Source organism: Parus major, chromosome Z (genome assembly GCF_001522545.3).
Source record: "Parus major isolate Abel chromosome Z, Parus_major1.1, whole genome shotgun sequence".
Classification (NCBI taxonomy): Eukaryota; Metazoa; Chordata; class Aves; order Passeriformes; family Paridae; genus Parus; species Parus major.
This window is the reverse complement of record NC_031799.1, coordinates 16,276,931-16,303,730: the sequence shown is the minus strand read 5'-3', so window position 1 is coordinate 16,303,730 and position 26,800 is coordinate 16,276,931. Positions and strand designations below refer to the sequence as shown.

At 39.8% G+C, this 26,800-nt stretch overlaps 1 long non-coding RNA gene across 4 annotated transcripts in view; it reads right to left on the bottom strand.

Annotated features, from left to right (window-relative positions):
• Window positions 1–1,380: 1,380 nt before the first annotated feature.
• LOC107215720 overlaps window positions 1,381–26,800 on the bottom strand; it is a 46,257-nt gene continuing 20,837 nt past the window's right edge. For 3 of the 4 annotated variants that reach the window (XR_004495492.1, XR_001525208.2, XR_004495495.1), the window contains 3 exons: window positions 6,926–7,018; window positions 3,091–5,657; window positions 1,381–2,037 (listed from right to left, as the gene is read on the bottom strand). This is a non-coding gene — a long non-coding RNA (uncharacterized LOC107215720). The remainder of the gene's footprint in view (window positions 2,038–3,090; window positions 5,658–6,925; window positions 7,019–26,800) is intronic. The other variant, XR_004495494.1, reaches the window with a different exon arrangement.

Sequence of the window (26,800 nt, the reverse complement as noted above, 5' to 3'; positions counted from 1 at the left end):
AGATTGTTTTCCAATTGCTGCTCCATCTTCTACTGTTTTCTCTTAACATCCAGTCAATGGGCCCAGCTGGCAGCAGATGTGATTTCACCATGGTAGAGTCTCTTTCTCAGATGAGTACAACACAAAATCACACTAACTGCTGTTTTGTTCAATCACCCCTGCTGTTTTGGAACCACTTTGCAAGAGGTTATTTTGACTTGCTTTTAAAGATGCAGGAGCCCTCGGAGAACACTGCCCAAAATTGGTGCAGTATGAACTTTTATTAAATGCTGCTTTTTGAGTATGGGAATAATAACATAAGGGTGCAGAATCCCTTGTGACATTGTATCAGGTTTCTTAGGTCAATGCATTTCAAAACCTGGTTCTGTACTTATTATCTGAAGGCAATACAAAGAGCTACACATGTCTAAGCTACAAATAGGTTAGGGAAATATTGGGACAAAGAAAGGCCCCATATCAAGTGTAAATAAAAATGTTTTTTTTATTTGAAGCTGATATAAAATTTAATCAGCTTAAATATTTAATTATGCACAGTGATCTTTTACATATATTAAGGATGGTGTGAGGTGATGACAATGCATTGGGAAAAGTTGGCGTAACAGGTGTGTTTGTGTAATGGTGTTAATCTCTTCACTGAGTTTTCTGGATTTAATGGAATTTCCCAGTGTCTTGTCTGTGCTGGTACTCATTATAGTGAGATAACTAGCTAAAGCCACTGATGATCTTGTAATGAGTCCAAAATATACCAGTGATTTTTCTTTCCTTGTTCTTATTAATAAGGTGTTCATTTTTTTAATATTAATTGGTGGAAGATGAGGAGCAGCAAGACAAATTTAGGCCCTGGTTCTGCCCTTCCTCAGGTTCACTTTCAGCTCCTTCCCCCCAGTCTTAACACAGAAAAATTCAGCGTTTCCTGTAGCTGATTCAGAGAGCTACATGTGTAGGGGAGGGCTCAGGACAGGCTGGGCTGATCAATGGGCTGAGGCCAATGGTGTGAGGTTCAACAAGGCCCAGTGCTGGCTCCTGCCCTTGGGTCACAACAACCCCAGGCAGTGCCACAGGCTGGGGCAGAGTGGCTGGAAAGGACCTGGGGGTGCTGGTGGCAGCAGCTGAACATGAGCCAGGCTGTGCCCAGGTGGCCAAGAAGGCCAATGGCATCCTGGCCTGGCTCAGCAATAGTGTGGCCAGCAGGAGCAGGGCAGGGATTGTCCCCCTGTCCTGGGCACTGGTGAGGCCACACCTGGAGTGCTGTGTCCAGTTCTGGGCCCTGACTGCAGGAAAGACACTGAGGGGCTGGAGTGAGTGCAGAGAAGGGCAGGGGAGCTGGGGCAGGGTCTGGAGCACAAGTGCTGTGAGGAGCAGCTGAGGGAGCTGGGGGTGTTTAGCTTGGAGAAAAGGAGGCTCAGGGGTGACCTTATCACTCTCCACAACTGCCTGAAAGGAGAGTGTGGCCAGGTGGGGCTGGCCTCTTCTTCCAGACAACCTGTGACAGGATAAGAGGTCAACCTCAAACTGCAAGAAAGGAGTTTCAGGTTGAACATCAGGGAAAATATCTTCATGGATATGTTTGTTAAGCATTGGAATGGGCTGTCCAGGAAGGTGGTGGAATCAATGTCCTTGGATGTGGTCAACAAATAATTGGACGCGGCGTTTAGTACCACTGTCTAGTTGCCAAGGTGTGATCAGTCAAAGGTGCACTTGGAGATTTTTTCCACACTTAATAATTCTGTGATTTTGTGATTCTGTGTCTTGACAAACCAGCCAAAATGTGCCTACACACTGGCCAGATGGCTGCTGCCTGTTCAAAAAGAGACATTGAGTTGGATCTGTCTTTAACTCACCATGAGACACTAAATTTGGCTTCTTTCCTCTTTTAGCCTGCTAATTTTCCAATGAACTTGTAATAACTTAGCATCTTTGAGAATGTGGCACCTCTCTCAATCTTGGCTGAAGTTGGATGTTGTGCTGAAGTTGGAGCTGGGAGGCAGACAGGCAGATGGCATGGTTGTACAGGGGTGGTTCCTATAGAAAAACAAGCTAGAAGGCAAGAAATACAATTCAGAGTTCAATGACTTTTACAGTGCTTCATATATTGAAAGACTGAAATGTAAAACAGCTACACAGAAGGAACCTGCTAACATGGTATTTTTCCAGGTAATTGAAGAGTGAGGAAATGTTTTAAGACCTGTTCTGTGATTGTCAAAGATAGATGTTATTAACACACTGCTACACACTGCTCCCTCCCTTTCTTCTTCCTGTGGTACTCTTAAGTTATTTTGTTTTTGTTTTTTTCTCCCCCTTCTGACTCCATTTTTTCTTCTCTGTTCTTCAGTTGCAAGAGGAGAGTGGACTTTGGGAAGACTTCCAACTGCATTCACACATAACCATGTCTGAGGAAAAGGACAAAATGGAGTTTTTCCTCTTCCTAGAAATCAGCAACACTGAACAAGAACTGCACATGAATGCAGATGACAGTAGAAAACATGATCAGTTTAACCTGATCTACAGCCCAGTGTTTTAGATCAAAGAGGATAATCCTTGGCTCTAGTAGCTTAAGAAAGAAGTATTATCTCCATGCAGCATTGATGGGAGCAAAATGAACCGGTTTTTGATGCTGATGTCTATGTTTGAAGTAGGAAAGGAGCCTTAAACAGAGTGTTATAGTGAGAAGAGATATCTGAGGAAATCAAATTTCTCCCTCTTGTGAGAAGATTAATAAGTCACAAATGTTTTGCTTTACCAAAAAATGGCCAAGACCTGCCTTGATGATGGCTTGTGGTAGGTTAACAAGTAACCAAGGTAACAAAAAAAAGGCAGAATGAATAGAAAACATTTCTGGTGCACAGCTTAAGTATTGCAAAAACATGCATGGGAACATCGTTGTACTGTTGTTTATTTGGAATTCTTCAAATTGAATCTTCAGATTAAGCCTTTCTGAAATATGAAGACCCAAAGACATTCACATGCTTAACCAGACTTAAAGTCTGAAAAAGTATGAACTCAAGGACAGAGTAAAGTGTTGTCAAGCTGAAGTTCCATGCTGAAAGAATGAAGTAAAAATAAATACCAGCAGCCAAGGAATCTACTCACCTCATGTCCTTGAGGAAGGGGGAAATGAATGGCTGGCGTATGGTGATGCCTGAGTACATCCTCATGAGCACAGCACATGAATCTTCCCACCTTCCACCCTTCCTTGCTTTCCGCTTTCCATTTTCCACTTTTCTTCCACTTTCTCCCATCCCAATAATCTCCAGTTTCTGAGTCTGGTGAGGGTAGGTAGCCTGCCTGAAAACATGGACTTCCACCGCGGTGGTACGATCATTTGGGTCCTGACTATTTCACTTTGCTCTGACAAATAGGCTGATGTTGAAGGTTCTCCTAAAATAACAGAGCCATAGTATGATATTTACCTCTTTGAATCAGTCTATGGTATAAGTATTCTGCCAGGCATTTTGGACTCTAGTCAAAGCCACCTTAAATTTAAATGTTGGCCCCAGTGCACTCAGTCTCTGTCATAGCAGATGTTTTTCTCAAAGGCTAGTGAAGTTTTGGTTTGGGAAGGAAGGTAAAGGCTCAGAAGAAAAGGCCAAAGCTGGAAAGGTTGTCCTGTACTTCCTTAGGCTTTTGTTAACTAATACTCTTTTTTGGAAGAGTTAAGTAACTGTCTGGCTGCAGCTGGGTTTGCAGCCTGTGCAAAGCCCAGCAAAGGCAGTCCTCACAGTGCTGTGCTCTCTGAGCACAGCAGGTCTCCTACTGGCCCATGCAGAGACCTGTGGGTCATTCCCCATGCTGGAACAGAATAAATTACTATTCCTTTTCATAAGGAAATGCCAATAGCATGAAAATGAACCCATCTACCTCAATGAGCAGGGCAAGGAAGTGTCTATAATACTGAAGAAAAATACTTGACATGTTTTGTCCTGCATTTTCACACTGTGTATACAGCTCACATTGATGGAGAAATGAAGAAAAGATGTTTTGGACTATGTTTTTAAATTCCTAAAAGGCTTTTATATTATATAACACCTAGCTGCAGTTTAGTATCCTCAATGAAATAAGGACAGTAGTCTGAACAGGCATGCAAAGAACAGGTTTCCATATCACTGGAAATTACCAAAGTAATGGATAAAAGGCCAGAATCTCTGGGGATATTCAGGGTAAGGTAATATTTCCTTATTGAATTTTTTAGACTGTTAAACTGTGTAAGGTTTTTGTTTGGATTGTGGGGTTTTTGCTTTGATTTTTCTCAGACAAAAACACTGTAAAACACGCTGATGCCCAGTTTTTGGTATTGCTGTATTTCTAATCATAGAAATGCATAGGCTAGAAGGAGCCTTCAAGTTTCCTGGTTCCACTTCTCCTGCCATGGGCTGGGGCACCTTTCACTAGACCCAGCTGCTCAGAGCCCCACATGGTGGGTGTCCTGAGCATCTTAATCAGGAAACAAATGTTTGTGTTAAATGATATTAAATGAAAAATACAAATAAGCCCAAGATTATTTATTTATAAAAAGCTCATTTGCTTATTTGTCTTTCAACACTACTATTTTGAATTATAATAGCTAAATTGTTAGGGTGAAAACAATGAAAATTATCGCAATACAAGAAATAAAAAGTATACTATTAATTGCAGCTCAAGAAATAAATGACATTTCCCATTATAAAAATATGCAGTATCTTATAAGCCTGATATATCATCAAAATAAATAAAATCAGGTTTCAGAAAATTCTTTCAACATTTAAACTGCAAATTAACAACAAAAAATTATTTTGAGCAAGAACAGATTTGTTGTGGGTTTTCTGCCTCTGAGTAGAATTTAAATTAGGTTCAATAATTCAGTAGTTTTATGCTTTTTAAGGCCATTAAATGATAATACCATCCCAGCATAAACCTGTTTACCAATCAATTAGAAAGACTCTCAATGAGTTGTTTTAAAAGTACCAAATTATTTGGATTACATTAGTGATGGCAAGAACTATATATTTGAGGTACATATTCAGAGCAGGGTATTTATATATTTGGAGAATTATAGCAGGTGTAAGGACATTAATTTTACTAATAACTTGAAGATATTTTGAGTGTGACTTTTAGCTTTGAAATGTTAAAGGCAGACTGGCTTTCCTCTCTCAACTTCGCCATAAATAAAGAATGACACATACTTGTGGTTAGCTCTGCCTGAGATCTCTCATGAAACAAACCCCTTTCATTACCCAGAATTTACTGCTGGTCACTCACTTTTGCAGGAAAACATAAGCTTTTCATTTCTGCTTACTTCAGTTGAAGCTGATGTACTAGTGACTTCCTAAACAAAAGGCACATTTTGTATTCCTGTATTGATTAGAAGAACAGAGGATTCAAGGGTTCAAACTTAGCAGCAGGCAGGAGCAATAAGACAAGCAATTAAAATTTGTCTATATGCTCCTCATATTCCTGTTCAATTATTTCCACAATTTTTACATCATGTGCAAAATGTGTAGATCTGTGATTTATCTGTGATCATTTGCTCTGAATAAGAGGAAGTAGATAATAAGAGGTAGCTAAATATGCCTATTAAGATTTTAGAAATCCTGGCTTCTCATTGTAATTCATGCTGATTTAGCCAATGTCTTTAGCTGAAGTTCATTCCTATGGAGACCATTTGCACACATCTTCAGGGCCTAAAAAAAAAAATGAATATCATCAGAAAACAATGGCTAAATAAACACCTACACCTTATCTCTTGTTTGTCCCCCCCAAAATTTCTTGACTCTTAATGATAATCATTATTTTCACTGACTTGACACTAAGATTAACATATTAACATTTTCAAAATAATTTTTTATGTTTATTTTGATTCAATTGATGCAATTCAGCCTTATTACAGTCTCAGGAAAGGAGGAGAGCATGGAAAGTGAATTGCTGCTATTAGGAGAACATAGGAGTGGGAGATCTGAAAGTGGTCTGAAAGCAAAGGTCCCTGCAAGGACTTTGGAGCGGTCTGGGGTGCCAAGATGGGCACAGGCTCAGCTGTAATGCCTTTTACAACTCATGTTCTTACTTCCTCTCATGCAAATTGCCCCAGTGGGCAGCAGGCAGAGGGTCCATGCCCTGCAGTGGCATCCACCTCCTCCTTTCCCACCACAGTGGGAATAACCCACCTGTAATACAGCAAGTGCATGAGGTCCCACACCTGCTCATGTGTTTTTCCATCCCTCTCCTAGCCTTGCTCAACTTGCTCAAATCACACAGCTAACTCTGCCTTTCTCCTGCCTGCTCTATGTCGTAGAGGCCTTGCCAACAATTGTAAATCCCTTTAGTTGAATTTAACTGGCTTGATCTTCTGTAAATCCAACTACTGCTACTTCCACTTGTGACTCTTTCAATGTGTGGTGGAGGAGTTCTGTAGTCTGACAGCCACTCATTGTCCAGGATTTTCAATACTGACAGAATTCCTGAATACAGAATTAACATTAAAAGTGCAATAATGATAGCAACTGGAGGCAGAGATACCCACGTGTCTGAATCTGTCCTAGTGGCAGTTCTCAGCCGTCCCCCTTCCTTGCAAGGAAGCTGTTCACAGGATAACCGTGCTACAGACTCAACACGTTCTTTTTCACGTGTTTGTGGAAAACACTGTTTTATTTTGTGTGCTGACAACAAAAATTATTTTGCCTGACTATCATTAGTCCTTTCAAGGCAAAACCAAAAAAGGGGAGGTGGTACTAATGTACATAAAACTTGTGTGACTTTGCTTGCAATGTTTCTAAGATGGAGAATGACTAAGATTCAGGTTTTCTTAGTAACTCCATTATGTCAGCATTTCCTGGTTGCAATGGTCATGGGTTTCTCTTTCACTGTAACATGATGAGTTGAGTAACTGCCCTCTTGCTGGTTAGCCTGGAAAGATGAGGCTACAGACTAGACTAAATCCACTATTGCAGATTACCTCTGTCCTCCACTCCCTCAGTGCTTTGTTTTCCCTTTTTTCCATGGGCATCTATGCTTCCCAATTCTATTTTTCACTGGTCTGATGGAGAAGCTAAAAATGAAAGAGAAATACAGGGTGAAAAAAGTATAGTGGAAGAAGTAATTGTTCCAGAGCTAAAATAACAAGGCAGCCTCAAAGTGCACAAAGAATAAGGTATCCTATTTTTAGGTTATTTATTTCTATAGGACTCTTGCTGGCTTAGAGGGATGATACACTGATTAAAGATGACTGTCTGCATGATACTCACTTTTTTTTGAAACTTGTACTCTTTTGCTTTATTCTGATATAACAAGTTGATAACACGAAAGTTTGCAGAGCTGTTGCTGCAATTATATCTGAAGAGCAAAACTGAGAAGAAAAACAGCCAGTTTTTTATGAGTGGTTATTTTCATATGTGGTGTGTTTATAAAAATACCAACAATAAAACTTCTATTGGCTTCTTTAGACTGAGTTCCTATTGCTGGTATTTGTTCTCTCTTCCCATCCAAGAAAAATGACTTTCAAATTTCATTCTGAATTCACAAGAACTTGTCAATGCTGCTTCTTTTTTTAATTTTTTTTTTTATTTTTCCGAGGACAAGTTCCATTTTCCTGTGTTAGCTGTCCAGAAGGATGTGTACTGGGGCTACCAAGTCCCGCCTGTGCAGGTATCAGTTCTACTGGAAGGTGCTCAAGGAGAGACAAGGTCTCAGATCATCTCTGTCAGCCTCAGAGGGAAGATAGAAAAGTTTGATCTAATCCAAGGTTAAGTCAGGACTCTTGCAAGACAGCGGGGCATTGCTGGTTTTACCCTGCTGCATCCTCTGGGGCAGATTTAAGGGCCATAGTATGATTTGTAGATACCAGCTATTGTAATAATAAAATCCAAAGATCGCAATTGGTGAATCAATGAACTAAGAGCTCCATTTGTTGATTACATCTATGCTTGTATAGCAATCATAACAGATTTTTAAATGCCAATTTTTAATGGCAAAGAGGCCAATCCTCTTAGAATTCTGAGTTCACAGGTTGTTAACCTCACATTTCTAAACATGATGGCCACAACTGGAAATTACCATATCTAGGAGGTTTTGGGAGTCTCTTTGTTTTGTTGGACCAAAACCACACTGAGGGTGATCCTAATGATCTAACACCACTGAGTGTCACTGCCTAGGCAAATCCCACAGAATTATTAAATTCCTCAGCAGTGGCCTCCTCAGCATGACTATGTTCTGTGACAGAGCTTCAGTGCTAGCCCTCAGTACACAGTAGTGCAGCTTGTGGCAGTGCTGTGTTAGATCACTTTTTTGGGCAATGTTTCAGTTCCTGGACTTCATGTTGAAAGCAGTACATAAGCCCCAAGATATTAAGCCTCTGAAATAGAGATTTTAGCCCTGAGCACTGGAAGACTCCACTGGAGGCGATAACAGCACAGGTACAGCAGTGCCCTGTGGCTTGCAGCTGTATATTCCACTGTTCTGGTACTGCCATGTGAAAAATAGCCCCACCCTCTGTGGGACTTCAAAGTCCCCAGAAGGATTGCCAGATATAAAATCAGTCTGGGATCATCACCAAAATGTTTGTACCAGCAAAATAATGCAGTGACAAAATACTTAAACTGACAGTGGATGATAAGAGAATGTATAATCCCAGTGACTTCACTGTCATATATAGCTTCTATCAATGAGTTGTGTTAGCCAATCTTTCAAAAACACATGTGTTTGGCTTCCTGATTCTCTTTGCACTGAATTATTCTGCAGAACATGAAGGGAATGGCTTTTGTACTTATTATGTTTATGAAACAAACCATTAGTAGGCAGGTATGCTCTAGAAGATGTGTGTGAAAGGAAACAGGAGAGAAAAGAGTGATCAGAGTGATTTTCATGACCTCAGCACTGAGGAAGACAAGAAGTGACTTACACCCTATTTGTGAAAAGTATGACATCTAGGGAAACTGAGTCCTGTGAAATTACTTGTTTTCATGGAAAAAAGAAAAAACAGCTGACTGAAAACAAACAGGAATTTAAGATTATGACCGCAGACATTCAGCATCTGACACAAAATGCTGAGTAAGTTTGAAAAGATTTCTTTGCCAGCAAACAGGAACTGTTAATTAATCTACCGGCTTAGCTCTGATATATTTTTAAAAGAAATGTCAAAATTCTTGTGGTCTGTCTCTTGAAAGAAAGGTCTGATCCTAAAATTACCACCCATCCCACGTGCTGGTGAGGCTACCAACCCTAAATTCATTTTATGAGCAAGATTCACTTTAACCTGGCAAAATGAGTATTAAAAACGGGGGTTTTAGAGTAATTTTGCTCAGCTGGAAGAGAATAGACAGGGTGACTCCTGGAAAAAACAAGGAAAGGCTGATCTTTCAGTTGCACACAACTGAACTGAATAACTGAGTACATCTGTGCTATGATCTAACAGTCCTGCTCATACAAATGAGAACCCACATTTAAAAATGAAGAACTGAAGACAATCCTTCACTTCCTAGGGATTTCAGACTATTTCACCTCAGTGGAAGGAAACTGATTTATACACATTCAGTTCCTGTTTTTATACTGGCTACTCCTTAATTGCAGGTAGAATTTTAAAAGTATGTTTAAAATATTCAGAATTAGTATTGCAGATGATCACACCATTTTAGTGTGATTGAGAGCCTAGAAGAGGTATCTGGACAGCCTGATTCAATGATTTAAAATTATTTAATGGAAATGGATGAATTATTAATTATGAGTAATCTGATCAACATGGAAATTTCTCTGCATATAAATAATACATTAAAAACTTATTGTTATTGTTATTGTTATTGTTATTGTTATTGTTATTGTTATTGCTATTGTTATTGTTATTGTTATTGTTGTTGCTGTTGTTATTGTTGTTATTGTTCATTCTGCCTTCACTTTTAAAAAGACTTAGAATTTGGGCCTGCATATGTTAGGCATTTCAAAAAGTCTGAAAAAAAAATCTTTTGTATGAGATTGACTACCTAAATTGATTTTTTTTTCTTCTTCTTTTTGTTATGACTATTTTAAGGTAGTGTGAAAAAAAAACCCTCTGTGACGCCCTATGTGAAAGAAAGAAGTGAGAGAACATGAAAGTTCCTCATGCAGACGTTAGGTCATGGGAGTTGTTCTGGTTTATACATTAACAGTTAAAACATAGGGAAGGCATCAGTTTCCCTGTGCAGTTGCATATGTTGAGCAATGTTTAACAAAAGCACCCTTTTCTGCTTGTCTGCAGAGTAATATGGTAGTATCGAATTAACTGATAAATCTGTTCCTTGTTGCTTTTTAAAAAATTAGGGCTGCTTTTGGAAAAAGTTAGGAGTTTAAAAAGATCCATCTAAAATGGCTCAAATTGATTCTATTTTATTCTTTCATCTGCAGATATCACCAGTCTTTTCCACTGCATGGAAAAATATAGTTCATGTAGAAGGAATTTAAGCCTGCTGACAATTGGAGCCACTGTCTTGTTGGCTCACAGGGCTGTCATTTATTGTGCTACCTCCAAAATGAGGTCTTGAGTGGAAGTGAAATTTCTAATTGAATTATCCATTGTCCCAGATGAAAAAGACCTTAAAAGCCCAGACTTTTGCCTTTCTGTTGCTGCTTGTGAATCTCACAGTTGACAGATCATAAATTAAAAATGGTAAACCAGGAGAGAGCATTTTAAAATGCTTTTAAATTACTTCTGCCATTTCATCAACAGGATATAATGTTTGAGTGACTTAAAATGACAAGAAGAGTGCTCCTCCTCCTGTGTCATACTAGTCACCAGTAAAGCTACCGTGCTAATCCAGGAAGACTGAAATATTCACACTGAATGATACTGGGAGAGTTATATATCTGCCTTGACATTCCAGAAAATAACCACCAGTGGTGATTATTCCTTCACCACTCCACTATAAACCATATGCTGGATCACTATGCTTAAAAGTCAGGTCATGATCTGCATGTCTGAAATAAAAGTATTTTCAGCTGTTGCTGGTATTCCACAATCTTGCTCATTTTATATCTGTGCTCTCCTGGGACTATTTTCATTACACTCAATAATCCAATTAATCCATTACCTGCACTTAACCTTTATAAAGACAAAGTAACATATCAATTTACAAGAATTAAACAAATTGACAAAGCAGAAGGTGCCATTTGAACATGAATATTCCTCTGAAGTCAGGTTAGTTCTAAAATTCACATGTTAGTGTTTTCTTCTGAGTAAACAGGTTCATTTATAGAAAAATGTGTTGTATGTGACAGAGACATAGTATGTTCTAAATATTTCTCACTTTGGTAAGAGTTTTAAGATGTTTGGAGGTGTAGTTCCCACAGATAATTTAAAAAATAGTGCTGTTTCTTCCATGTTATCACCAATCAAGATACCCTGTGCACACCAAATCTAAGCAAGATTTACAAACCTATGAAGACTGGGATAATTCTGTGTCAATTTTAGAAGGTAGATAAGTAACAAGTGCCATACTGGTCCAAAGGTCCCATCCCATTATCTTGTGGGTACCCAATTACCAGTGGCCAATATTGGATAGCTACCCAAAATGTAAATCAAGAGAGGATGCATACATAATATTTGCTCACATGCTCCTAATACCTATGGTGGCTTTCTCTGCTGCTGTTTTGTTTAGTTGCCTCTTAAAAATATGTGATTTCATTTTTGTGCATAAGCTCCTGTGGTTCATGATTAAAGTAGCCCTTTGTTGAGATATTAAAAAAAAAAGAGTGCTATCCTAAATCTCTTCATGGTATTCATGAGCTTATCAATGTCTTTAATATCTTTTCTGATTTACCATTTTCCAGTCCCAGCCTATATGCTTCTTCTGTATTTTCAGTCATCTGATCCTCGTCAGGATCTTACTTATAGGATAGCACTATTTGTCTCATTGCATATTGAAAGCATTTAGAGGGTGTGCCATCCTCATAGCAGGTTATCTTGGTCATGGCTATGGACAACTAAGACATATCACAAACACATAAATTCAAGTGTTTTAGCCCTTGGGAAAAGCCTGTAAAAGAAAATACATTTGCTGATAGAGATGCCTTACTGGCTAATCCAAATTATCTGACTTGCTCTGCAAAACAACCCCTCCGCTCCCCAAATGCAGGATGTGTAAAGAATGCTTTGGTTAATTGCTGAGCTCATATTAAAGTTGGCACAAAACATGCATTGCTGTCATTTTTCAGCTGAGCTCGAATACTAAGCAAAGTTCCAGTGACACCACTGTTCAGTACAAGGCCACTGCCAGCAATAAACTCATATTAAGAATCATAGCTGAAATATTTATCCACAAACACAATTGCAGGCTACACATGATTGCTCTCTGCACATGCATTTCCAGTGGCATGGAAATTACTCGTTTCCTGCTTGGTGTTATTTCTGCTTCAGCTGCTTGGCTCTTGCTCACACTCCTGGAGCCAGGGGAACAAAGACCACCCTGGAGACAGATGTGCTCTTGTCAGTCTGATCAATGAGCAAGGTGGAGGGTGGAGCCACTGTCTTCTGCTGTGGCTCACAGGGCTGTCATTTACTGTGCTAACTCCAAAAAACAAATGAGGTCTTGAGTGGAAGTGAATTTTCTAATTTAATTATCCAGTGTCCCAGATGGAAAAGACCTTAAAAGCCCAGACCATCCAAAGAAGATTGGAAAGGAAATCTGGTTCACATGGCACATTACTCGTGCATCTTTCTGAATTTTGCCCTATTTATGACCCAAAACATGCAGTATTTACTATTTTTGATGTCTAAGATAAAGATTTATCTCTATTTCTGGGATTGAGTTAATGATACAGAAAGTCCTTCTGTTGGAACAAGAAAGCTGCCTCCTATGTTACTGGCATCTCTCAAGCATTTCACTTGGGATTCCCAGATAAGACTCAGTTAACACCTGTTTGTGAGACCATGCTGATTCCTTGGCTTTGGGAAGAAGCAATTCCAGGGATGCAGTGAGCTTGGGAATGCTGTGAGGCTGGAGATGTGGTGAGGCTGGGGAGGTGATGTGTCCAGTGCTACAACCAGCACCATGCAACAAGAGTCTGGCTATGTCCTGGCAGCAATCCAGCCACCAGAGCAGCTCTAAACCCTGCCTGTGCTTTTTGCTTTTGAGAACTCCTCCAGGTCTTCCTCTTCAGTAATGTCTTCAGTAATCACTAGCCATCTTGCATCTCTGATTCTCTGCCTCTTACTGGCATGAGAAATTCTATAGGGTCAAGATGAGAGGATGAATCCTTTGCAAATTCTGTGGCCCTGTCTTAGAGAGCAAGGATCAGTGGCTGCCCTTATGGCTGTATGCTGGCATCAGGGCAGAGGCTGCCTGTGTGCCATCCCATTCAGGAGCTAGGAAAATCTTTCTGGTCATATAGGATGTGAAAGTAGATGACGAGTATTCCCATCTTACTGCAAGGAAACTGAGTCAGGGAACTGTCAGGACACATCATTTCATTTGATTGTATCACTTTTCCTGACAATTTCCTCCAGATATTTACCATCCGGAATGCTAAAAAAAATCCACCACATTTCCTCATCATCCATATTTGTTTGTTCCAGCTTCCTGACACGGAGACTTTTGCTGTCTGAATTTGCTTAGGTAATAATATTATACACACTTTCTGCATGGCTTTCTTTTGGTTAATATTTTGGTTAATATTACTTGTTCTGTATTCATCCTTCACTTCCAGTGACACTAATAACAAACATGAATATAGTAACCCTTATAAAGTAATGTAAATAAAATTTCAAATTTTTGTGTGTTGGCAAACATTAGAATTATTCAAGTTGAAAGAAGAATAGCACAACACAAAAAATGTATCAGACAACAGCCAGATAGGGGAAGGAGGATTATCCTGGGTTTATAATTGGACACTGCAAAGTAGGCTCACAGAAGGTCTCAAGTGTAAAGGAGAAATCTCAACCTAAAAAGATAAACATTCTTTCTATCTGGTGACTCAAAAGGTCTCTATAATCTGATAGTTAATTTAATCCTTCAATTTTTCCTTTTTTTCCAGAATGGTAGGAAAAGGGAAAAAAAGTTTTCCCATTTAAAGACAAATTTCGAAGTGCTGTGTTTTGGGTGACTTTTGTTTATAAAAAATTAAATTAATATATTCAAAAATACTGCTGTTGCATGCAGGAACCAGATAACAGTAGATGTATTGCCATACTTTACATGGGCTGTTTTCCATGGTAAAAATGGCATTACACTATAAAAATGTTTTTAACATTCTACTTCTAATTCTGAAATGCAGAATTGAATTACAAAAAAGAACAATTTATCCTAAATTTAGGTGTACCTTTTTCATGTGGTTCTACATGCCATGCAGAGTACAAGACAGCTTGGTAAAATGGTTGCTAATATTGTGATTTGCCTTATATGCACTCTGCGTTCTTTCCTTTTTTTCACTCTGTTTTATCTAAAGTTTTGATATTTATAGTAAGGAACCAGGTAAGTATGGAAAATAGGTTCAAGATTATGTAGACATGTAGAGGAGAAATGCATTGATGTGGAGAAAGTAATGCATACACTCTATTAACAGTCAGTCTACTTATAGAAAAGTCACTGTAAGTTTGACCTGGTTTGAAAGCTCCTTTCTCTAACTCCAGGCAGGTACAGCTTTGACAGGCTGGGACAAAAGTGGAAATGAAGTATTGAATATTCGAGCTTTAAGATGAGAAGTCAGAGTTCTGGGCATGAGCTATTTTATTATGTACCTACTGACAATGACAAGGCACAATCAGGTCACCATGAGCAGAGCCTTGGTTTCATCATCAGTTTAGGCTTGCCTCAGCGGTCCCTGCTGGCTTAGACCTAATCAGAGACTGCCACTGCCACCCCTTCTGGTGGATTTGTTTTCCTCTTGTCCCACTCCTTCCCATGTGCTGCACTTAGTCAGGGAACTGATTTTCTGTTTCAGGTAAAATATATGGGGCAAGTTTTGTGGCTGTCATAATCAAATAAGAATATTGTTTATGAGGCTTAAAATTTTTTTGTTTCTGAATGTTTCCAATGAATCAAATTCACATCACAATATCTAAATATGAGAGGTTTCTGAGGAGACAACGCCCTAAAGTGAGGAAAAAAGCAAGGGATACATAGATACACATAGGAAGTTGGTAGAAAAAGTAAGAGGAAGGGAAAGAAAACAGCTAAAATAAGCATGGAGTGGATAAGGAGGAAATGACATGAAGTTGTCTGTAGATAACCTAATGCCTCAAGAGAAAAAAGGGAGAATAAGACCAGGAGAAAAACAGCAAGCACAAAATAAGTAATAGAAAAAGGTCTGACAGGCAGAATAGAAAAGACTCTGTTGAGTGTCTGTAAGCAATACCAGAAAAACATGAAATCTGGAGACAGTGGTAGAAGGATGTAATGTAATGATGTAATGGCTGATGTCTGTCAATCTGATTTCATTTGTATCCATATTTTCACAATGGAGGGAAATGGATACTGTTCCACCAGTAGCATCTACATCTGAACTTCAGAAAATTATAGTTAGCTTTTAACAGGATCAGCATTTTTCACACTGTGACATAATTTGAGCAACAAAACCACTTCATAATCAACCATGAAGTCTGTAAGCTTCATGCCAAGCTGATGAGACCCTGGGACATTCCTGTGAGCCTGAGACTCATTTATGGTGTGCTAGAAGGATGTTAAACTGCCTGTTTGGGCCTGGGGGCAGTTAATTGGTAGGATGTGGACTCAGCTCTATAATCTTTACATCCTTTAAATGCCTATATACTGAAGAAACCATCACAAGTGAGGAACATGAGAGAAAATGTGCTTCTTTACTTACAGACCATCTTACTCTGGCTCAACAGGGCCACTTCCAGCTCAGTGGCTTTGCAGCATCACACACTTACTAATCTCACCCTCTACTGACCTGCCAAACATTGTGATTCCCTTTATTTGCAACTGTGTACCCTGCCTTAAAGGTTTGGCTACAGCAAGAAAAATCACAATAAAATGTTCTAATAATCAGTGGTGCAGAAAGTTTTGTAGGAGGTGAACAAGATGAAGGCACCTGAGCGTCTAATATGAGAGAAGTTTTATTTGTATTGAAGCTGTACTACTGCTGCAGGAATGAAAGTAGACTGCAATGTGAGTAGCTACTGTCATCCTCAGATACCATGAACACCTCTGAAGTGGTACTGAGCAAGTACTGCAAGTGTTCAGTTTGGGGGAAGCTGAAATGATGGAAAAAGATTCCAATCTGAGGAAAACTTTACATAAAGTAAAGCTGGCAGCATGTTATCTAACTGGAAATTTGACCAGGAAAGAAGAGAAAACAAAGCTTTGGCTTCAAAAAGTACTATCAAAATTTAAGTCACCTTAGGTGTCAAGAGACTAATTTTTTCCCATCATAGATACTCTGGATGGAAGTTAATCGGGAACATCAAGACTGGAGGCAGGCTGGGCTGCAGTGATCATGCACTGGTGGAATCTGCAGTCCTGAGTGATATGGGTCAGGTAAGGAGCAAAGTAAGGATCCAGATCTTCACCTAAGAAAACTTCTAGGTCTTCAAGGAGATTGTGAAGAGGATCCCCTGGAGAGTGCCCTCAGGGCCAAGGGAGTGGAACAACTCTTTAAGGAAATCTTCCACAGAGTGCCTAACAAACCCCAGGAGCAAGAATCTGGACAAGGAAGGCAACAGACCAGCTTGGCTAAGCAGGGACCTGCTGGAAATACTAAAGGGAAAGAAGAAAATAAAGAGATAAAGCTCAATTGTGTAGGGATGGGGTGAGAAAAGCCAAGATGAAGATGAAGCTGAAGCTGGCGAGTCATGTAAAGAACACCAGAAAGGGCTTCTATGGGTGTTTTCACCAGAAAAGGAAGGACAAAGAAAATGTACCACCCCTGATAAAGATGGTTGGGAAACTTTTAACAAAGATGAGAAAACTTCTTTTTCATCTCTTTCCATACCTCTTGAATCAGTGTGAGTTACTGACTTGTCAGTCTCATTTCTGTGCCTGAGAAGATCATGGAAGAGATCCTCCTAGAATCTGTGCTATGGCACAGGGAGGTGATTTGAGACATCAGCAGAGCTTCACCAAGGGCAAGTCCTGCCTGATCAATCCAGTGGCCTTCTCTAGTGGACTGACTGCATCAGTGGACAAGGGAAGGGGTGTGGATGTCCTGGACTTCTGTAAATCCTTTGACATGGTCTCTCACATATTACTCTCTAAACTGTGATTCCATGCATGGAGTATTCCTTGGATAAGGAATTGGTTGTGCAGTCACATCCAGAGGGTCATGGTCAAGAACTCAGAGTCTCAGTCAGTTCCAAGTGGTGCCCTCAGGTGTCCGTACTGGGACTAGAGTTATTTAATATCTTTATCAATGAAGTAGATAAAGGGTGCCCTCAAGCAAGTTTGTAGGTGACCCCAAGCTGAGAGGTGCTATTGACACACCTGAAGGATGGGATGCCAGCCAGAGGGAACTGGACAAGCTCAAGAAGTGGGCCTATGGGAGTATCATTTGGTATAAAAAACCAAGTTCAAGGTGCTTCAAGGTGCTTCAAGGGTCAGGGCAATCACAGACAAGAGCAGAATACAGAATGGCAGCATATGTAACGCACAGATCTGCTTCTGTAGCAAAACAAACACTTAGAACTGTACCCTTATGAGGATCTGAAGGACCTTCTTGCCTCTCAAGCAAAACTGAAGTGGCTGATGGACTTAACTATCTTCTTTTAATTTTTGGCTCTTTTTGTTGGTTTGTTTGGTTTTTATTTTTTTTTAATTCAGGCTTTACCATTCAGCCAGTTTCCTCCTGATCTGCCATCAACAATAAGCATAAATCAACCACAGTAGGATGCTTCACACTCACCTTGCCTGAAGGTACAGACTCTTTCCTACTTGTTGGGGCCATGGCCTTCTCTGAGGAGCTGTCCTGGCAGCCAATCTCTGGGAAAGAGGTGTACAGGCTGTAGCTGTGTTAGTTGTAGGCAAAGGATTTATCCCACTTCCTGTGGTGAAGTACAGAACAGATCACTCTCATAAAAAGGAAAATGAGGTGTGGGTAAGAGACAGGCACAAGTAGACTGGCATCTTGACACATGGGTGGAAACTGTAATGACATCAGCCTTTGTTCCCAAGAAGTCAATAGATGACAGATGTTGCATGTGAATGTAGATTTCCCCAGGGAAGAAAAAGAAATGGTGAAGTAAACTGAGTTCATGGCAAAGAAATTAAAATTATGAGGCCATATATCAACACTTCAGATTAAAATACATGCAGAAAGTAGCTGTTCCCATAGGGGATATGTGAGGTGGATGGAGCCTGGCAATGAAGTAAGAATCTAAGACAATGTCCTTAATATAGAACAGTGTCCAAAGAAGCTTGGATGTGGATGTCATCCTCATGATGATATTCTCAGTGCTCTTTAAAATGTAAATTTTCAGCACAGACAATTAAATGTGATCACTTAGTCATATGTCACCCTGAAAATACACCCTATACATGTTAACTTTTTTATGTTGGTTAGAAAAGCCCACATCAGGGCTCAAATATAGTACCTATGCTAGAAAATATGGGGAATAAAAGACTTGCTAAAATTAATATATATTATATAAACATGCAAAAGTTGACTCATCTCTGTCTAGCTGCACAGCTCAATATCTGGTTATCTCAGCACCTTTGACAACATGTTTGTTACCCAAGAGTGGAGGTGATTGCTGACTGAAGATGGGATATATCACAATAGGCTTTACTGCCCTTTTCCTCCATTCCTAAATACTGGAGTTGGTGTGGACATTGTGATGCATATTCAATAGAACTATTACATTTTCCACATTAGAGATATTCTCTAATCTTTCCCATAATTTATTCATCTTCTGCCACTTCCATTGGCAGGGTGTTACTGCATAGCAGGATACTGACCGGGGTAACAGCAAAACTTTCAGAAAAAGCTTATGTTAAGCAGCTCAAGCTTTTATGAAAGGTCACAAGTCTCTGGACTGAACAGACATTCACAGATTTTTTTTCATAGCTTATGATAAGCTAAAGTTTGGTTCACAGTGTTTTGTTGGGTTTTTTTAGCCTTGAGATTAAAATTAAAGTAACTGGTGATTCCCAGTAACTATCCAAACTGCCTGCAAGTTTAAAGATAGCTTCACAGGATCTGGGAGTACTCATGTGTGAAAGAGGGGGCAAGAGCAAAGAGTGTATAAATAAACTCTGGAGTGCTTTTGACAGCTCAAAAATTTGAAGAATGCTGACTGTCACAGCAGTATAAATTTAACCTGCAGTTGGGTTCCTACTTGCAATGATGGGATTCATAATTTTCCTATCCTATCCTATTCTACCTGAAGACCACAGAAAATAAAACAGTAACACATCCAGCTTCTTCCACTGTGGCAGTTGTTCTACAATGCTCCAGCAGTACATATATGAAGCACTTTGTGATGACTGCGCATGGAGCAACAGCAGCTGGGCTACAGTCCTTGGGATGCTTTCATCCTTAGGCAGTGTGATATTGCCTCTGCCAGCACCTGGGAGAAGAGTAGGATGCTACTGAATATGCCTCTTTCTGGTGCAAAGGCATAAGGACAGACAAATAGACATTGCATCTAAAGTTCTGTGACTATGGGTAGGTAATTAATGCACACTGGTACAGCTGGATGATTTATCACCCCGAAACAACATGAATTATTGCTTTTCCTGTAGCTGGTACCAGGGCTACAAACATAGTTAATGATGATGTATATGGTGTTCTCCATTCTGGTCAGTCAAATGGGTGACAGATACCCAGCCTGTGCAGGACAACCCAATATATCCCCTTTTACACTCAGCTTTTTCTGCCACCCTTTGCCTCACCAAAGAAATTGGGGCTATCTGATTGCAACCCTAGGAAAATACAAGGGAGTAAATATAAGTAACTCAGACTTGCTGGTTCTTTACTCTAGTTTTATTCTACTTTGTACTTCTAAGATTACAAGTACATTTTCTTACTAATCAATTTTTTTTTTTTAAAAAAAAAAAATGCAGCACTGTCAAAGTGACTCCTGAAGTTCATTTGGAAAGAATTCTAGGAAACGTGATTACAAAAGCCTCTAGTCAAAAAGCTTTATAGTCAAGCACTGACCACAAAGTCTGCTGTCCAAAATCTGCTATCAAAGTAGCATAAATCTAGTTTAATAACCATGGTTTGGTGGGGCTACTCCAGTTTTACACCAAAGTAACTGGGAATTGAACCTGGACCTTTGCCTTTAATTTTGTCCAAAGGATGGGAAAGCAGAAAAAGTATGCTTTCCAACATAGAGTCTCACAAGAATTCAGAGGATAATCACATTGAATCATTTTCCCAACTGCCCCCCATGACTTAAATAAAAATAAAAAAATAAAAAAAAAAACAACTCAGTTGTTCAGTGTTGTGTTAGCTCATCTACCAAGAGACAAAATAGTGCAGATATTCCTGATTTATGCGTTCAGTGATTGAACAGAGGTGTGAAACATTTGCAGTGTGAGACATTTAGATAACTTACTTTACAGTAGTACTGTGGAGAAGAATTAGTTATTTTCAAAGGCCTTTTAAGTGTGTAGGTGATTTATGACAGCTATCACATTTATAATCATTATAAAAATTCTTAATTAAGAGGTTAATAGCAGAACTGCAGGCACTCTTTGATCTTTGCAAGGATTGAAGGCTCAGGTATAGATTGCAGCACAAAGGCACTGTGCTGAGGGATTCTGTGATCAGCATCTAGTACTCAGGATGTGGTTAGAAGCCTCAGCATCCTTCAGAGTGGAGCATTAAGTGTAAGGGTTTGTCTGCATAGGGACTTACCCCTGATTAACTCCATGTGTGGACTCTCCTATTCCAGAATAGTGGGTGGAGAACAAGTTCTTAAGCTGGACAAGCATTGTCTCCCTCTCAGTATTATTCTTGGCCATGACCCCAGTGATGGTTCTGGGGACATCTGCTGAGGAAGCTGAGGACAAACAGGCAAATGAAACAAGGATTGCTTCCCCAGACCACAGAGAGGGCCCATAGGCTGGGGGTCTCTGAAACAAAACCCTGGCATGATTGCTTTTACATACAGCAGTATGGCAGGCTACTCCTGGAAGGAAAATTGGAATCAGCTGTGTCAACATGTGCCATAAATAGAATACTTTTCTCAGGAAAATAGCCAGCAAAAGTAGAGCACAGTAATCTTCAGCCCATTATTTGCTAATGTCAGAAGAAGGCATTAAAACAGACAATGGAAGAGGATTATTCTACTTAGAAGAACAAAGCATTAAGAAGGATGTTGAACCTTGCATTAGAGCTCTAAAAACCTGTGCAAAGAGAAAGCAATTTCATGACAATAGATGAAAATTCAAGAGCAGCATTATGGTTATTTAGAATAGCTTGAATGATTATAGCCCTGAAAAGTCTAGCTGGGAATCCACCCACTGTGGCATGTAGCCAAGATGAGTGTATACATCTCAAAATCCTTCAAGGAGACAGTTTATTAAACTGATTGAGAAACAGACTAAAGTGTTTTATTAGAATCTGTCTTTTCTCCTAAGACTGGAATGTAACTGGTGGATTCCCAAAGGAAAGACACAGCTCAGCCCAGTACACTGGGATAGGCAGGACTTTATGGCTGTAATCTTCCTGAGTTTAGTGTTTGCAGCATGCATTACTGGCTGTTTTCTAGTGGAACACTGCAGACTTCTCGTCATTTCTAGTGGGACTCCTGGTCAAGCAGCTGAGCACACCTTGGAGCAGCTGTGCCATGTTATTATGGGCATGTTTACTGCAGTGGAGGGAAGTGAAGAGCAAGGACACATTGTTTTGAGAGGCTCTTTGTCTGATTGCAATACTGAGATCTGCACAAACATAATTTTTTCCTTTCCTGTGCTGCAGGGTGAGACATCCACAAAACAAATAGGCTGTTTTACTGAAATATTTTCATAGGGAGTAAGATTTCTGTTTCCTCCAGGCCCTACTTAAGAAAGTAAGGCAAGCAGATTAATTCCTTCTCAAGTAGTTTTATCACCTCCCTGCGTGTATATCTCAAAAGGTGTTGTTACTCTTTGTAAATATATTGTTTTTATTGTGCTGAGCAGCACGAGAGGAATGTGGATTTGCAGGGAAGGCAGGGAAAGGGCAGTCAGCCTACCTGTGGTGCTGATGCTGATGGATATCTAGGGCCAGTCTCTTACAGCTCTTGTGGCAAGCTTGAATAGCTTATTCATTTGGTAGAGTAGCCACAGTATTACCCAGCTGTAAAGATAATAATAGCTTGTGTTGAATTCCGTAGGCTGTGATTAGATATAGTCAAATAATCATTCATTCTAATGAATGAATGATTATTTGAGCTCACCTTTTTATGCTTCTAACACTCCAGCTGCTTGGGAATTAAACACATAAAAAAGGAAATTCCAGCCACCTGCTCCTCTCTTGTAGTGTTTTACCAATAATACAGTGGGGCTTGTCTGTCCATGGGGCCAGCAGCTGGGTCAAGTGAGCACGTGCGAGTGTGGGATCACCAAAAGATGTCAAGTGGAACGACTGGTGCATAGATTAAGTGGCCTGGAGACCACTCTGGGGCAAGTTTCTCCTTGTTACTGGAGCAGATGCTAAGATTTCCATCTGATATTACCCGATACACTTTGTGTTTGTAATGATGTACTCATGAAGGCTTTTATCTAATTTTTGTTTAATGGAGAGATTTTTGATATGTTGTTAGCAGGAAATTTATAGGACAAAGGGCAACAGTTTTAAATTGAGAAGAAATACTCAGATTACTTTTAAGAAGAAACTCTTTACTCTGAGGGTGGTGAGGCACTGGAACAGGTTGCCCAGAGAAGTTGTGGATGCCTCATCCCTGGAAGTGCTCAAGGCCACATTGGGTGGGGCTTTGAGCAACCTGGTTTAGTAGGAAGGAAGTGGTCCTGCCCATGGAAATGGAGTTGGAATGAGATCTTTACAGCCCCTTACAAGTCAAACCATTCCATCATTCCATGATCTAGTGGCTGTTATTCTCACATGTCAGAGTTATGTCAGAACAAAAGAGCACCTGTGAAATTAGGTCAAGAGACCTAAGGAATATTTTCTAGATAATAGGAAAAGAAAGTAAATCCATGAGTGAATACTTAATGCTTTTGATTTTAAGATGTGTTTTTTCAAGGCTTGATATAATTCTTTTGAATCTCTGGTGACACAGGATCACAGGGCAGTCTGAGCTGGAAGTGTCCAACTCATAAGTGAATAAGTTGGGAGGATGAATATAGGAATCAGACCCACAGTTTTGGCACTATTAGGTTAGCATCATTCTCTAACCTATTGGGCTAATCTCAGTGTAGTTGATGGAAATTACTCCATTTTTGCATGGTTTGGGCTAATGACCCTGCATTGATATCAATAAATCACAGAATAGAAAGAGACAAGTTTGGATTTACTTTACTCCCTAAGGTGGCCAAGGTGAATTATGTCTAAAATGTACTTCTCTTCATTACTGCTATAAAGGAGACCAGGATTATTTGTTCATCTGAAGACCTATTCATTGTAGGCATACAATATTCAACTTGCCTTAGAGGAAGAAGTTTAGTTTTCATGCCATGTTTTTACTTAAGAGGTAAGCCTGTACAGAATTTGATAATAGCCAAGGAAGATATCATAATGGAGGTCAGATTTATTTGTTTTATGAAGATCCAAAAAAAAGCATATGGATTCTGAATTATACTAGAATTTTTAAACTGCGTTGTTGTATGAATGTGTTGGATTGCCTTCCTTTTTTTTTTTAGCTTCCCATGTCATACAATTTCTTTACAATGTCCAACAAATACATGTCTTTACCATGCTCATTAGGAGTCCCAAATATTTTTACTAAAAAAATCTTTTAGAACTTGCAATGAAACTGTATTTTAAATTAACATTTGCAACTTTTCCTTAGGAAATTTTAAGCCTTTTTAGCCTAATTATCCTTTATTTCCTTGGAGGCATTTTCTGTTGTGACCCTAGCTAATAGAAATTTTTCTGGCTAGATACTGAGTTTGCATAATATTAATTGGTCCATCTGTATTTGATTGATAACACAATGGAGACCATTAGAGTAACTATTATTTCAGCCTGACTGTATTTAATATTTTAAATTGCTTCACACTGTGGCAATTCCCAGTGTGAAGCAATAAGTATGCTTCTGAAACACTTGGTTTATATTCTGTGCTTTGGAGGATGCACAAAGAAACATCTTGGTCATAATAAGTAGCCACATCAAGAGAGGTTCATGCTAATCATAGCCAGAAAATATTTACAATGGAATAGCAAAGATAATCCTAGGTAGAGGAGTGGATATCATCCAGTGGTCTTGGAAAGCCCTCACCTTGTGATGCAGTTGGTGTTGGAGTGTTTCACACAGCTGGCAGTTTACAGCAGAGTGTGGATGCCTCGCAAGAATGAGATGTGTCAAACCTGGCAGTTCACCAGCTGGCAAGAAGCAGCACTCTCTCCTTTATAGTTAATTTGCCCCACATCTGAATGCACTGATTACTTGTCATTTTCACGAAAGTGTCTCTAAGGTGCTTGGGTAATCTTAGATTTTATGAAATCTAACATGTTGGAGATACGTGTCTAAGTGTAAAACTTCCACAAGAGATCAGAGAGCCATAGAATGGTTTCAGTTGGAAGGGACCTTAAATACCAAAACCAGGAAACACATTTCCTGTTTCACCACCACAGGCAGGGATGCCACACACTAGGTCAGGTTGCCCAAGGACTCATCCAACCTGGCCTTGAACATTTCTAGGGATGCCAGATCCACAGCTTTTCTGTGCAACATGTTCCATTGCCTCACCATCTTTTAAGTAAAGAATTTCTTTCTAATATCTAATCCAAATCTCTCCTCTTTTGATTTAAAAAAATTTTCTCTTGTTTTATTGCTATCTGCCTGTGTAAAAAGTTCTTCTACGTTTTTTTTTTCCTAAGCCCCCTTTAAGTGCTGAAACACCTCAACAAGATACCCCCAGAGCCTTCTCTCCTCCAGGATGAACAACCTCAATTCTCTCAACCTGTCTTCATAGCAGAAATGTTTCAACCCTCTGATCACCTTGGTGGCCTTGTCTATGCTCTTCTCATATTGGCAGCCCCAGAACCAGATACAGCACTCTGGGTGGGGTCTCACCAGGACAGAACAGAGGGCAGAATCCCCTCCCTTGACCTGCTGCACATGGATGCAATGCATGGATGCTGGTGCTCTGGATGCAGCCCAGGACATGTTTGGCTTTCTGGGCTGGGAATGCCCATGGCTGGGTCATGTCCACCCACCAGCACCCTCAAGTCCTCCTGAGCAGAGCTGCTCAGAGACTTCTGCAGTCTGTGCTCATGTCTAGGATTGCTCCAACCCAGATGCAGCACTTTGCACTTGGCCTTGTAAGACTTAATGAGGTTCTTGTTAGCCCATTTCTTGAACTTGTCCAGGTCCTTCTGGATTGTGTCCTTTTCCTCTGTTGTCATCTGCAAACCTGCTGAGGGTGCCCTTGATCCCACTGCCTGTGTCGCTGATAAAGGTGCTGAAAGGCACCGGTCCCAAGACAGAGCCCTGAGGGACACCACTCATCACAAGCCCCCAGCTGGACATGGATTGACCACAGCTCTCTGGCTGTGTCCATCCAGCCAGTTCCTTGTCCACTGAATAATCCGCCTTTCAAACCCATGTGTCTGCAATTTAGAGATAAGGATGTCCCTTGAGACCGCCTCAAAGGACTTACAGAAATCCAAGTAGATGGTGTTGGTTGGTCAATGGATGGTTGCTTTTTCTACTCACACACAAAAACAGGGTTACTATTTTTCACTTGTGTAAGGAATTATCTTCAATAACTGCATTTAATTCGGATTTGGATTGCCCAAAATATAGACAACAGGAGAGAACAAGAGAATGTCTCCTTATTTCCTTCTACACTTACAAGGGCTTGTGACATAAGTTGGTTTTATTTAAGTTGACCTAAAGATTTGTTTGCTAATGGGTTGGTTAATTTCCTGTTTTATGTTCACAAGAGTGCCACAGTACCAGTCTCTGTGACCAAGGAGGACAAGACTGGAGCTGTCATTCTCCAAGACCTCTTTCATTCAAGCTTCTGCAAATTTTTAACTAAGACACGTCACTCTCCTACGTACTTGGTTCCTGGCAAATGTGTATTTCTGGCTGGAATATTGAAAGCTGCAGAGTTTGCCTTCTAGAAATGTAACTGTATCACTTTCCAAGGAAAGCATTTGCTCATAAAACTCATCAGGAAAAAGATAGTAGTACCTAATGTCGTTGCATATCTTTCAGCCAGTGTCTGTACTATCAATTTGTTTTGAGGAGATTTTGTTTCTCTATTTACTATGCACTCTATTTTAACTCCAAGTTGTTCATGTGTTTATCAGATTTCCTTCAAAGGGAACTAAGTTAAATCCTCCACTCCACTGCCTGCTGGCATCATTAGGTCCCATACACATACATGAGCCTTATCCCCAAGAAAGGACATAAAAGAGACACTTCCATGTCATCATCATAAATTACTGAACTTTTTCTTTGCTCGTGTTGCATATTTATAATTGTTAAAACAGAAGCTTATCTTTTTTATTCTCAAAGACCAGGTTTAGCCATGCATTTAAAGACTGGTTCTGGATCTGAATTTGTGTACAACTCAGAACACTCAGGTAAGTCTCATGGTTCAGGAACAGGTTTGGATAAAATCAGTTTTCAGAAGCTCAGCTGCTTGACAATGAAATAGAATTAGTCCTGCTGTTTCTGGCATAGAAAGGGAAGAGTTGTGTTCTTTCCTTTCTTCTTTTGTTCCTTTCTAACATTGCTGCTATACCTGAGCTTCCCAGAAACCTCATGACTGCTTCCAAGCTCCAGCAGTGTGTG